The 14235-nt window shown below is 48.7% G+C and overlaps 1 protein-coding gene and 1 pseudogene across 4 annotated transcripts in view; one reads left to right on the top strand and one right to left on the bottom strand.

The window, feature by feature from the left end:
* Window positions 1–14235, bottom strand: part of PXN (paxillin) — a 50051-nt gene that overhangs the window by 27103 nt on the left and 8713 nt on the right. The gene's annotated exons all lie outside the window — the stretch shown is intronic.
* LOC136393358 (V-type proton ATPase subunit E 1-like) lies at window positions 1233–2157 on the top strand (annotated as a pseudogene).

Genomic DNA, 14235 nt, shown 5'->3' with positions numbered 1-14235 from the left:
CCTCTCAACTCACTGATGGGCCCCACTGGAGACAGGTCTGATCACTCAGGGCTGAAGCAGCCGCAGCTCTGCCCCGCTCCCAAGTGACTGGAACTTCTATAGCACCCAGGTAGCACACACACTCCTCTCCAGCCAAGCCCCCACCATGCCAAATGCACAGAGTGGCGGGCACCGCTTCACCTGGGTATCTAAGGCCAACATAGAAAAAAGGAGCACATCCACATGCCTGTCCCTGTCCCTGTTCCACCTGCCTCCTCCAGCCCTTCCTCTCTCTGCCAGTGGCGGCCCCGAGAGCACTGGGCACAGGAGCAGTGTCTTCCCCAGGAAGCACTAACTCGGGAGACTGCCATACCCTGGGCAGGGGACAGGAAAGGAGGGGCCTTCCGGGCAGAGGAAGGAGCAGGGACAGAGGTGAGAAGCAGCCTGGCAGACAGAGGGGGGGCTGGAGTACAGGGTACAAGTCCCAGCTTGGTGGAAGAGGAGTCAAGGACGAGGGCCAGCTGCGGAGTCTGGACTTAAAAGGGCAAGCCCCAAAAGCTGCTGGCGGCAGGACCAGGCTTGTGTGTTAGATCACGCAGGCAGTCTGTGCAGGGGAGACCGGAGAGAGGCGGGGCTCGGCCAGAGGAAGACCAAGAGTCACAATGCTCTAAATAAAACTAGTAAAATTGCCCTAGTTAGGTAGCTCGCCTGGTTGGAGCATCGTCTCAATGCACACCAGGGATGCAGGTTTGATCCTCGGTCAGGCCGCATGATGAGTTAGCCAGTGAGTGCATGAGAGAGTAGAATGACAACTTGCTATCTCTCTCTCTCCCCCCTCTGCCCCCCAAAAATCAATAAAACACTGATATATATATTTTATTGTTACAGGCCCTGGCCAGGTAGCACAGTTGGTTAGAGCATCATCCCGATACATCAAGATTGCAAGTTCGATCCCCAGTCAGGGCACATACAAGAATCAACCAATGGTCTGACCTGTGGTGGTACACTTGGAATGGTGAGGTTACCAGTTCGAAACGCCACGCTTACCCAGTCAAGGCACAGACTAGAAGCAACTGCTATGAGTTGATGCTTCTCACTCCTCCCAACCTTTCTCTCTCTCCTCTCTCTAAAAATCAATAAATAAAATCTTTGTAAAACAGAACCAACCAGTGAGATAAGCAAAGGGAAGAAGAGCTGGCTTTTCCTTTCCCTTTCCCTTCCACCACCACCTCCTTCAAGCCATCACTTTGCCCATGGCCCTCAGCAATGCTGACACGCAAAAACTGAGTACGCCTAGATGGCTTTTATTGAACAAGAAGCCAATAAAAAAGCAGAAGAAATAGATGCAAAAGCAGAAGAGTTCAACACTAAGAAGGGTGATCTTGCCTGACCTGTGGTGGCGCAGTGGATAAAGTGAACACCTGGAAATGCTAAAGTCGCCGGTTCAAAACCCTGGGCTTGCCTGGTCAAGGCATATACAGGAGTTGATGCTTCCAGCTCCTCCCCCCTTCTCTCTCTCTGTCTCTCTCTCCTCTCTCTCCCTCTCTGTCTCTCTCTCTCCTCTCTAAAAATGAATAAAAAAAAAATAAATAAAAAAAAACTTTAAAAAAAAAAAAAAAAAAAAAAAAAAGAAGGGTGATCTTGTGCAAACCCAGAGACTGGAGATTATGGAATACAATGAGAAGAAAAGCAGATAGAGCAACAGAAAAAAATTCAGACGTCCAATCCGATGAATCAAGCAAGATTCAGAGTCCTCCAAGTGAGAGGGGACCTTATTACAGACCTACTAGATGAAGCAAAATGGAGACTCTGCAAGGCAGTAAAAGATACAACCGGTGCTGCTGGACGGCCCGGTCTCCCAGGGTCTGTAGCCAGTTATCGGAGTCCCGGATGACTGTTGACTGCTAGAAACAGGATTTCCCTCTGGGAAACGCTGCAGTGCAAAAAGCAATCCCTATGTACAAAATTGCCACCATAACAGAGGTTGATATTCAAACTGATCAGGAGGCCCGCCTGCCTGAGGAGATCGCTGGTAGAGCTAAGACCTCTGTTGGGAATCATAAAATAAAGGTTTCCCATACCCTAGAAAGCCAACTGGATCTCAGAGCTCAGCAGATGATGCCAGAAGTACGGGGAAATTTATCTGGTACAAATGCCAACAGGAAGTTTCGGGACTAAGTAAGCCTATGGGATGTAGAAGTTTCTGATATTTGAAGAAACAAGATTATCTATGTAGCTTCCACTCTGCTGTTCTAATATTCTGTATTTATCAGTGGATATCATTCTGTACTAATGCCCTTAGTCTAGCTGTTAACAATGGGAGAGAGTTCCATTTAATATGATCAGGAAATCTACCTTTAGGTTATCTCCCTGGTCGGCAAACTGCGGCTCGCGAGCCACATGCAGCTCTTTGGCCCCTTGAGTGTGGCTCTTCCACAAAATACCACGTGCGGGCACTACCTCGATAAGGAACGTACCTACCTATATAGTTTAAGTTTAAAAAAATTTGGCTCTCAAAAGAAATTTCAATCATTGTACTGTTAATATTTGGCTCTGTTGACTAATGAGTTTGCTGACCACTGGGTTATCTGAAAGTAACACAACTTTCAGCTGGTTCTGCAGCATGAAGGTGAAGAAATCAGGTGCTAGTTGCATGGAGCTCACCTACTTTTCTGCTTTTCCTCTGCAGCTAGTTATCAAGTCGAGAGGTTACATGTCTGGTGTTCTCTGCACTTTAGGCTTAACATACATGTGGGGCATGTGTTCCTTCTAGCAGTTAAGAGCTTACCTGCTACCTGTTTGAGCCTACAAGTGCTCCTTGTCTGTCCATGTGACTTAAAATCTAAGCCATGATGCTTTATTAAAACAAAAGGTTTATGTGAAAAATAAATCAACCGACGTATGCATAAACAAGTGGAACAGATCAACGTTTCTCTCTCTCTCTCTACCCCTTCTCACTTCCTCGTTCATTAAAGTCAATTTTAAAAAGATTAAAATACATATCTATATATAGAGAGACATATCTTTATTAAAAAAAGAAAAACTAGGCAAAATCAATAAGACCTAGTAACTGAGTGGCTGTGGAGAAAGAGGGCAGAGTGCAGGATGCCTCCCTCGTGTTTCCTGTGAGAGGCTGGAAAACGCACCAGATGCAACAGGGAAGGCTGCAGGGGAGCAGGAAAGAAGGGGCAAAGGAGGGTCAGGGTGACAAGGGCAGTGAGCGAGGTCAGGCAGAACCACAGGATTACACAAGCCTGAGACCCCTCTTCTTTCCTCCTGGCCACAACACCTGTGAATCTCTCAGGGGCCCAGAGAGCAGAGGTTTGGGAAATGACACAGAGTTGCCACTCCAGATCCACTCTTTCTGACAACAGCAGTTCTCACAGCCTGACCTTGGGGAAGCTGTAAAGTGCACACTGCCAGCCCCAGGAATCCTCAGAATGCCCGGCATTACCATGAGTTACCCCCTCTGCTCCCTCAGGCTCGGTGCTGACATCTGCCAATCCCCTAACCAGCCCCCTCCAGAAGAAGGGTTAGGCCAAGCCCATTATCAAAGAAACCAGGTTCTTCCTGCCACATGAGCAGAGGGGCTCACCACTGGACCCGGTGGGCCCAAGACACAATCCCAGGCCCCAAACTCTCATGGAAATGCCCTTCAGAACTGGCCCAGGGTCCCAACCAACCACGCTGAGCTCAGGGAGAGTTTGCACAGACGGAGCTCAGCATCTGAGGATAACAGAAGTCCCAGCTGGCCCCACCTCAGCTGTCACACCGAAGCCACCCCCCAGGTCATTCCACTAAAGAAGCAAAGGCTAGCGATTGTCCTTGGCCTTGTAGCTCATGCTGAGAGTTTGTAAAATCCAAATGGAAGGACATAAGGAAATAAATCATAGCCAATGAACTTACTGGCACACACACATCCAAAAACCTCCTTCTTTCAGGCCTTCGCACATACTGTTCCCTCTGTCTAGACCACCTTCCTGTCTTCTTTCCGAGGCCAAGTCCTTTCTTATCCCTTGAAACTCATTACATTTCAGTTTCCTCTTCTGCAATATAAGGATAAAAAGATCCGCCTTGCCTATCTAAAAAAAAGGAAAGTGTAATTTTTATGCTGGGGACCTCTTCTGTAAGAGAATCCCAAATCTTAGTAGGGAAATCCTTATTTCATATATAGGATGATATAAAGGATGAAGGTTTAGGATTTTCTCTAAATGTCAAGATTCTAGTTAAGATGTACAACAGAGAGCCAGTTTAGGGTACCACTTCCTCCAGGAGGCCCTCCCTGACCAGGTTCCCTGCACAAGGTTGAAGACCCGTCTCCTTTGAGTTCCCAAAGTACTGTGCACTTCCCCTGAGAGCACCTATCAAACTGGTAGGAATTGTCTGCCTAAGTGTCTATGACCCAGCCTGTGACAGCTCAGCAAGGGCAAGGAGTGTGGCTTTATTATCTATCTTTACCTCCTCACATAGGGCAGTGCGTACACCGATGCTCCTGGACAACTACTGAATATGACCCCGCCAAACCCATGTGCTACAGAGATCTGCCCCACCACTTCAGCACGCTACTTCTGGTCTCCGTGAGTGCTCACCACATGCAGAGTACAACAGAGGACAGCAGTGCAGTTGTATGAACAAACAGTACCCAAGCCCTCCCTGCCCCTCTAACCCAGGAAAGAAACTCCCCTCTGCTGTGAGCTGGTTACCACCACCCCTCCCCAGCCTACACCACTCCTAGCCTTAAAAAAAATACCCAAAAATATATATATATATATATATCAAAGGAACACTCCACAACACTTTGTGGCCACAGCACAGCAGCCCCTTGTGGGTACTTAAGGTTTAAACTCACTGTGTGGCCTGTCTGGCTTCCTCTGTGGGTGGGGGAGGGCAAGTCCATGAGGTGGGCTAAGCTCACAGGAGTGAGGCACTGGGAGGGAGTTGGGGTCCCAGGCAGAGTCAGGACAGGGGAGTGGGTGGCATTTTCAGCTAGTGCTGGAGGAGGGAAAAGAGCCAGCCCAGTGCCCTGCAATCTCATCATGTCGCACCTCTCTGCAAGGGGCAGAGGAGGCGGGAGAGACGTAAACTGGAATGTGCCGATGCTCCTGAAACGTGCCTCACCGGAATGTGTTAGCAACACCAGCCACGGGCTCTGTAGCTGGGGGTGGTAGACAGCATCATCGATTATCACGACTAAGCCACAGATGAGATGAAGAATGCACTGAGGACTGGCGATGCTGAGAGAGGCTCCTTGGGAAGGGAAAACTAGCCAGATTTTGGAAGAGAAACTGAAAGGGAGAAGAAGGAAGCAAACTTCTTTTGCTCATTTCTTTAGACTTTGTTCCTTTGTAAAAAAAAAAAAAGTGTTAATATGGTCTGCCTGACCGGTGGTGGCACAGTGGGTAGAATGTTGACCCAGAACACTGAGGTCCTCAGTTTGAAATCTCAAAGTCACTGGCTTGAGCACGGGCTCATCGACACGATCCAAAGGTCACTGGCTCAGTTAGAGCCCCCTAGTCAAGGCACGTGTAAGGAGTAATCAATAAACAACTAAAGTGATGCAATTAGGAGTTGATGCTTCTCATCTCTCCCCCTTCCCTTCTCTCTGTCCTTCACAAAAAAATAATAAAAAATAAATAAAGCAGTCTCTGGATTCCAGTCCTGGCTCAGCCACTTACCAGCAACTCACCTCGGGCAAGTCATGAATCTTTAGCACCTGCATCTATAAGAATACCTACTTCCAAGGTCGTTGTAAGGAAAAAATAAGGTAATGCAGTGAGACACCTAGAATGGTGCCTAGCGCCGAGTACATTATGTTAATGCTAGCAGTTATCCCAATTATGGAAATACATGTGCACTGAAAAGATTTTACAGAGCCTGACCAGGCGCTGGTGCAGTGAATAGAGCGTCGGACTGGGATGCAGAGGAGCCAGGTTCGAGACCCCGAGGTCGCGAGTTTGAGCGCGGGCTCATCTGGCTTGAGAAAAAAAAAAAGCTCACCAGCTTGGACCCAAGGTCGCTGGCTCGAGCAAGGGGTTACTCAGTCTGCTGAAGGCCCACGGTCAAGGCACATATGAGAAAGCAATCAATGAACAAATAAGGTGTTGCAATGAAAAACTGATGATTGATGTTTCTCATCTCTCTCCGTTCCTGTCTGTCTGTCCCTATTTACCCTCTCTCTGACTCTCTCTCGGTCCCTGTAAAAAAAAAAAAAAAAAGATTTTACAGAAATACATTAAAATATTAATTGTGGTTATGGCTGAATAAGTATCTCTAAGAGTTTTTTATAATTTCCTTCTTTGTGTATCTCTGTAGTTTTTATTATTTTCTTTTTTTTGTATTTTTCTGAAGTTGGACACTGGGAGGCAGTCAGACTCCTGCATGCGCCCGACCGGGATGCGCCTGACCGGGATCCACCCGGCATGCCCACCAGGGGGCGATGCTCTGTTGTAACCAGAGCCATTCTAGCACCTGAGGCAGAGGCCACAGAGCCATCCTCAGCACCCGGGCCAACTTTGCTCCAATGGAGCCTTGGCTGCGGGAGGGGAAGAGAGAGACAGAGAGGAAGGAGAGGGGGAGGGGTGGAGCCAACCGGCCAGGGCCTGTAGTTTTGAAATTTTTGACAATGAACATGTATAACATCGGTATCAGTAAAAAAAAAAAGTTAAACCTTAAAGGGGACATGAGCCTAACCAGGCAGTGGCGCAGTGGATAGAACGTCAGATTGGGATGCAGAGGACCCAGGTTCAAAACTCTGAGGTTGCTGGCTTGAGCACAGGCTCACCAGCTGTGTTCGGGGTTGCTGGCTTGAGCATGGGATCATAGACATGACCCCATGATCGCTAACTTGAGCCCAAAGATGCTGGCTTAAGCAAGGTGTCACTCGCTCTACTGTAGCCCCCCCATCAAGGCACATAGGAGAAAGAAATAAACGAACAACTAAGAGGCTGCAACAAAGAATTGATGCTTCTCATCTCTCTCCCTTCCTGTCTGTCTGTCCCTATCTGTCCCTCTCTGTCTCTCTGTCACACACACAAAAAAGCGAACATGAATATAATTAGTTTTAATAGACATGTATAACATAGAAAACTTTAAAAATAATGAAAAGAGCCTGACCAGGCGGTGGCGCAGTGGATAGAGCATCAGACTGCGATGCAAAGGACCCGGGTTCGGGACCCCGAGGTCGCCAGCTTGAATGCGGGCTCATCTGGTTTGAGGAAAAAACCCACCAGCTTGAACCCAGGGTCGCTGGCTCCAGCAAGGGGTTACTCGGTCTGCTGAAGGCCCGTGGTCAAGGCACATGTGAGAGGCACATGTAAGGTGTTGCAACGCGCAATGAAAAACTAATGATTGATGCTTCTCATCTCTCTCCGTTCCTGTTTGTTCCTGTCTATCCCTATCCCTCTCTCTGACTCACTCTCTGTCTCTGTAAAAAATAAATAAAAATTTAAAAAAAAAAGAAAAAGAAAAGAGGCTGACCAGGCGGTGGCGCAGTGGATAGAGCGTCGGACTGGGATGCCGAGGACCCAGGTTCGAGACCCCGAGGTCGCCAGCTTGAGCGCGGGCTCATCTAGTTTGAGCAAGGCTCACAAGCTTGAGCCCAAGGTCGCTGGCTCAAGCAAGGTGTTACTTGGTCTGCTGTGGACCCCCCCACCCACCCGTCAAGGCACATATGAGAAATCAATGAACAACTAAGGAGCTGCAACAAAGAATTGGTGTTTCTCATCTCTCTCCCTTCCTGTCTGTCTATCCCTATCTGTCCCTCTCTCTAACTCTGTCTCTGCCACACACACTCAAAAAAAGATACAAACCCAATAATTAAAAACAGGTATTCAAATAAAAGTTTAAACATGAATGTTCACAGTGTACTGGTCCTCACAGCCGAAAGTAGAAACAACCAAATGTCTATCAACAGATGAATGGATAAACAAAATGTGGTCTATCCCTACAAGGAAATATTATTCAGCCATTAACAAGGATTAAATAATGATACATACTAAAACATGGATGAACCTCAAAAACATTATAACTGAAAGAAGCCAGTCACAAAACCCCACATACTATATGATTCAATTTATATAAAATATCCAAAATAGGCAAATCCATAGAGACAGGAAGCTAATTAGTGGTTGCCAGAGCCTGAGGGAAGGAGCAAGGGTAAGAGACTGCTTACTGGGTATAAGGTGGTGATGAAAATGTTCTGGAACTAGATAGAAGTGACAGCCACACAAACTGTGAATGTACTAAATGCCACTGAATTGTACACTTTAAAATGGTTCACTATATGCTATGTGTAACAAACGGTTGGAAAAGATACACACTGCCTGACCAGGTGGTGGCGCAATGGATAGAGCGTCGGACTGGGATGCGGAAGGACCCAGGTTCGAGACCCCGAGGTCGCCAGCTTGAGCGCGGGCTCATCTGGCTTGAGCAAAAAAGCTCACCAGCTTGGACCCAAGGTCTCTGGCTCCAGCAAGGGGTTACTCAGTCTGCTGAAGGCCCGCGGTCAAGGCACATATGAGAAAGCAATCAATGAACAACTAAGAAGTCGCAACGCGCAACAAAAAACGAATGATTGATGCTTCTCATCTCTCTCTGTTTCTGTCTGTCTGTCCCTGTCCATCTCTGCCTCTGTAAAAAAAAAAAAAAAAGATACACACTATTAGCAATAGTTACCCCTGGGGGAAAGAAGAAAGGACTTTTACTTTTATGCCTTTTTTTTTCTTACAATAAACAAGTATCTATCTTCGCTGACACAAAGACTTTAACAAGCCCTGGCCGGTTGGCTCAGCGGTAGAGCGTCGGCCTGGCGTGCGGGGGACCCGGGTTCGATTCCCAGCCAGGGCACATAGGAGAAGTGCCCATTTGCTTCTCCACCCCCACCCCCTCCTCCCTCTCTGTCTCTCTCTCCCCACCCCCCCCTGCAGCGGAGGCTCCATTGGAGCAAAGATGGCTCAGGCACTGGGGATGGCTCCTTGGCCTCTGCCCCAGGCACTAGAGTGGCTCTGGTCACGGCAGAGCGATGCCCCGGAGGGGCAGAGCATCGCCCCCTGGTGGGCAGAGCGTTGTCCCTGGTGGGCGTGCCGGGTGGATCCCGGTCGGGTGCATGCGCGAGTCTGTCTGACTGTCTCTCCCCGTTTCCAGCTTCAGAAAAAAAAAAAAAAAAAAAGAAAAAAAAAAAAAGACTTTAACAAAAGTAAATAACATCAGATACAAAATGGCACGAAAGCTCTCTAGGAAAAGAAACAAGGCTTGAGGCTACACTGTGGCAGACATGTAGTTCTAGAAATGAAGAAAACTAGAACCCCAGATATCCCCCACAAAGGGCTAGAGAGAGAGAAGAGCCTGGGCCTGCTCTGCCACTAAGTGTCCTGGGCAAGTGCTTTCTCCTCAGAGGGACTTAAATGGTCCCATAAAACAGGTGGGTCGACGTCCCAAGTGATTTCCAGATGTTCTTACATCTTTTATTTTCAGTCTTTTAAAAAGCCACAAAATCCCTTTTGCAATTGTAATCTTCAACGGAAGCCAAACGTGTAAGTAGATAAACAGTGAGCAGCTCTGACTAAAGAAGGTGATGTTTGGAACCCCACCCACCACCACAAGGGTAGATGACACCCTAAAAAGCTCCTTTAAGCTCTAGAAGTGTAGGGGTCTAAGAAAGACTGAATCAGACCAGAACCACAGAGAGGGGAGCGTTGACTGATCACACCCAACAGACTATTCCGAGGAAAACTCTCCCTGGCAGTAGAAGCAGGGAAAAGAGGAAGGGCACAGCTGGGGTAAAACGGGGGCCGATGACACCAAAAGGAGCTGCCACCAGCAGCTTTCCTTTTGGGAAAAAGCCTTTACTGGAGAAGCCCAGGCAGGGTGGAGGACTCTGGTGAGGTTGGTGATGTTTAATTTTTAGGTGTAAGGTTCTCTCAGCAGCTCCTGGCAGCTCTCAGATGCAGAAGAGACATGAGCTGCTGAGACCTCTAGGATCAGTATAATGAGATGATGATGATAATGATTCTATCAAACAGTTAGAGGTTTACTGCTTTACTAGGTGGCAGGTGCTGTTTTAAGATCTTTCCATACAGTCTCTCATTTCATTGGACACAGGCAGGTCTTAAAGTTGCATGAATTGTACTCGACGTCTATTGCAATGCAGCAATAGCCAGTGACCAGGAAGTCAGGGGTCCCAGGGGCAGGTGGACTGTGACAGCCCAGGCCCCCCACACCTCTGTCAAGGTCAGGCAAATAACAGCTGTCTCTGGATCTAGTGTTCCTGCTGCTCTAGGGGCACAAACAGGATGTTTGGAAGCAGATGACCAGAAGTGACCACAGGAAGCCGTGACAACCGCCTCCAGGTAATACTCCCCTTCTCCCTCCAGCTTTGTTTCCAGCATAGCTGTCTCAGCACACCAGGCAAAAAGACTTCAAGTGCCAACTCCCAAAGAGGGAGAAGGGGCAGGAATTCTTGGAAAGTTCAGGACACAGCAGAAGAAGCCATCCTAGGTGGTGAGGCAGGGAGGAAACAAGGCCACCCAGCCATCCCGACAGCAACCTAGCCTGAAAGATGCAGCCTGGCTGACACCATATGATTTGGAAACTCTACAACCACTCATGAGCACAGAGAACTTTCCAAGATGGACAGCATGTGACCGAATGAGCCCAGGAAGGCGACCAGGCTGGGTCTCCGAGGCGCACGGGGCATAGTATAGATTCCCGGGCACAGCCATCCCTCCACACCCACCTCCAGGAGCCAGCCCAACTCACCTGTCCTGGAGCTCACCAGCAATGAGAAACCACCCCAGGGGGCCAGCCAAGCCTGGAGTCCATGGGGAAGTGGCAAATCCAGAGGAAGCCAGATGCTGTGGGACACTCCCATTGCCAACTAAGGAAAAGGAACGTCCCTGGAAACTGAGCGAGGAAAAGCCTGGCCAGGTAACAACAAAAGGAAAGGCTTGGCCTGGCCTGTGGTGGTGCAGTAGATAAAGTGTCAGCCTGGAACACTGAGGTCGCCGGTTAGAAATTCTAGGCTTGTCTGGTCAAGGCACATATGGGAGTTGATGCTTCTGCTCTCTCTCTCTCTCTCTCTCTCTCTTTCTCTCCTCTCTAAAATAAATAAATTTTAAAAATTAAAAAGAAAAGAAAAGGAAGGCTTGGCCAGGACTCCCCGAGCTACTTCAAACCCCTAATGGAGCACAGGACTGACCCAACAGATCTGTTGCCCCTAGAAAGGTACAGAGGTGGCAGGGCAGCTCATCACTGGGTGGGCTTCTGCTAATGGCTTTGCCTACTCAACTGACAAAAACCACAGTTCATGGTCCATAAAACCAGTCTCTCCCTTTTTCTACTCCTGTCAGGAGCCTCGCTGGTCTAGACCCATCTCATGAGACTTCATGGATGTCATGGAGCAGCCTTCACAACCTGCCTTGACCACAGGAGGCCTGAGGGCTCTGGGAGAAGACCAGCGCTCCAGTGGAAGCAGATCCCACATGGCCCGCGTGGCAGCTCCAATGTTAGTGTTAGATGAGCGATTAGTATAAACCAAGCCACCAAACAACCTCCTCCCCAGCCACTTCCGCATCAAAGCCACCAAAGAGGCCCAGGGGAAAGGAAACATCATAAAACCAAAACCCAACTAACACCACTGTGCTGGGTTATGAGCCTTTCACCTGCACATCAGAGCCTCCAGCATGCCCAAATCGCATTCTCCCACAAGACAACCAAAGGCGATTCCTTCCCCAGACCCAAGTGCACAGCCAACCAGGTTCACATGCATTAGATGCCCACCACCAAGGCCACAAAACATAAGCAGTGGGTCCATAAAGTGAAGAGGTGAAAGAGGAAGCCAAACTCCCAGAGCAGTATCTAGACCAGTGGTAGTCAACCTGGTCCCTACCACCCACTAGTGGGCGTTCCAGCTTTCATGGTGGGCAGTAGCGGAGCAACCAAAGTATAAATGAAAAGATAGATTTAACTATAGTAAGTTGTTTTATAAAGATTTATTCTGCCAGCCTGACCAGGCGGTGGTGCAGGGGATAGAGTGTCAGACTGGGATGCAGAGGACCCGGGTTCAAGACCCCGAGGTTGTCAGCTTGCACTCATCTGGTTTGAGCAAAAGCCCACCAGCTTGAACCCAAGGTCACTGGCTCCAGCAAGGGGTTACTTGGTCTACTGAAGGCCCACGGTCAAGGCACATATGAGAAAGCAATCAATGAACAACTAAGGTGTTGCAATGCGCAATGAAAAACTAATGATTAGGCCCTGGCCGGTTTGCTCAGTGGTAGAGCATCGGCCTGGCGTGCAGGAGTCCCGGGTTCGATTCCCGGCCAGGGCACACAGGAGAAGCGCCCATTTGCTTCTCCACCCCTCCGCCGCGCCTTCCTCTCTGTCTCTCTCTTCCCCTCCTGCAGCCGAGGCTCCATTGGAGCAAAGATGGCCCGGGCGCTGGGGATGGCTCTGTGGCCTCTGCCTCAGGCGCTAGAGTGGCTCTGGTCACGACATGGCGACGCCCAGGATGGGCAGAGCGTTGCCCTTGGTGGGCGTGCCGGGTGGATCCCGGTTGGGCGCATGCGGGAGTCTGTCTGACTGTCTCTCCCTGTTTCCAGCTTCAGAAAAATGAAAAAAAAAAAAAATTTATAAAGTAAAGTTACTTCCCTACTTTATAAATCACCATTACTGTGGAGCCGGTGGGCGGTTAGAAAATTTTACTACTAACAGAGATACAAAAGTGGGCAGTAAGTATAAAAAGGTTGACCATCCCTGATCTAGATTATTCCAAGGATGCATAATAATGATAACTGTCACCTTTTATTGTGCACTTTACAGCATTTCAGGAACTACACCTGTTTCGAAAATCAGGGGACTGAGTCTCAGCATGTAAGGTCACGTGCCAAAGTCACACAGTCAGCAAGGGGCAGCAGTGACACAGACCCAGAAGTGCTGACAGCAGAGCCTGTGTTCTGTTCAGGGCACCCCGCTGCTTCCTCACCCACCTGGAACCCGGGGGGTTTCCCACTCAGATTCTCCAGCGGAAGAAGTGGTTTGCTGGAGGTTGGGCATCACAGTGGGTGCCCCAGTTCATATTCATTTAATCATCAACTACCATCAAATATTTATGAAGCAACTGCAGAGAGAAGAGAGCCACACTTGGTGGCAAGAGACACTCGAAAGGCAGATAATGTCCCTGTCTTTTAATGGGCTTACAGGGCTGGGGAGAGACAAAAGTAAAGAAGTCTGATTTATATAAATCTGTGAAGTATTACCAAAGTAGGAGAACCATGAGATCGGGGGTTTTAACTGGAAAAGAGTCTCCTGCAGAAGTAAGCTGCATCCCAGACCGTAAAGGCGGAGGGTGAAGGGAGGTGGACAGGGAAAGACTATTGCCTGCAACGAGGACAAAAATCCCCACTCCAGGCAGAGGTAAGCGCTCTGTGCAGTCAGAAGTCAAAGCTAACTCAGAGGATACAGTTCAAGAAATCCTCAGACTTGGCAACTGTGTTTCTGCTGTAAATATAGGGCAGAAAAGAGAGCATTCTTAGACCCTCCCAAATCAGGGCCAGGTAGGAATATGCTCCAGGGAGCTGGGCCCTCTACAGGCAGCAGAGAGCCAATGTGAGGGCTGGACCCATGGAGGTCAATGAAGTGGTACCATGGAAGACAGATATCCAGGGTACCCAACTCTGACTTTTCAAAAGAAATGACCTATGGATTTTGTAGGTGTGATCTCCTGATGCTTTAAACATTTGGAATATTTTTAAATACCATGAAGGTGAAGCAACAAAGGTCTGCAGGCCAACCAGTGATTTCCCATCTCTGCCTAAAGTTATCCAGTATGGGCCCTGGCCGGGTAGTTCAGTTGGTTAGAGTATCATCCCAATATGCCAAGGTTGTGAGTTCAATCCCCAGTCAGGGGACATACAAGAATCAACTGAGTGTGTAAACAAGTGGAACAACAAATTGATGTTTCTCTCTCTCTTTCTCTCTCCCTTCCTCTCTCTTTCTAAAAATCATTAGTTTTTTTTAAGTATCTAGTATGAGCCTGACCAGGCGGTGGCGCAATGGATAGAGCGTCAGACTGGGATGCCGAGGACCCAGGTTCAAGACCCCGAGGTCGCCAGCTTGAGCGCGGGCTCATCTGATTTGAGCAAAGCTCACCAGCTTGAGCCCAAAGTCAATGGCTCGAGCAAGTGGTCACTCAGTCTGCTGTAGCCCCCCAGTCAAGGCACATATGAGAAAACAATCAATGAACAACGAAGGAGCCGCAACAAA

Source organism: Saccopteryx leptura, chromosome 2 (assembly GCF_036850995.1).
Source record: "Saccopteryx leptura isolate mSacLep1 chromosome 2, mSacLep1_pri_phased_curated, whole genome shotgun sequence".
NCBI lineage: Eukaryota > Metazoa > Chordata > Mammalia > Chiroptera > Emballonuridae > Saccopteryx > Saccopteryx leptura.
The sequence above is the reverse complement of the archived record's forward strand: the minus strand, read 5'-3'. Positions and strand labels throughout refer to the sequence as shown.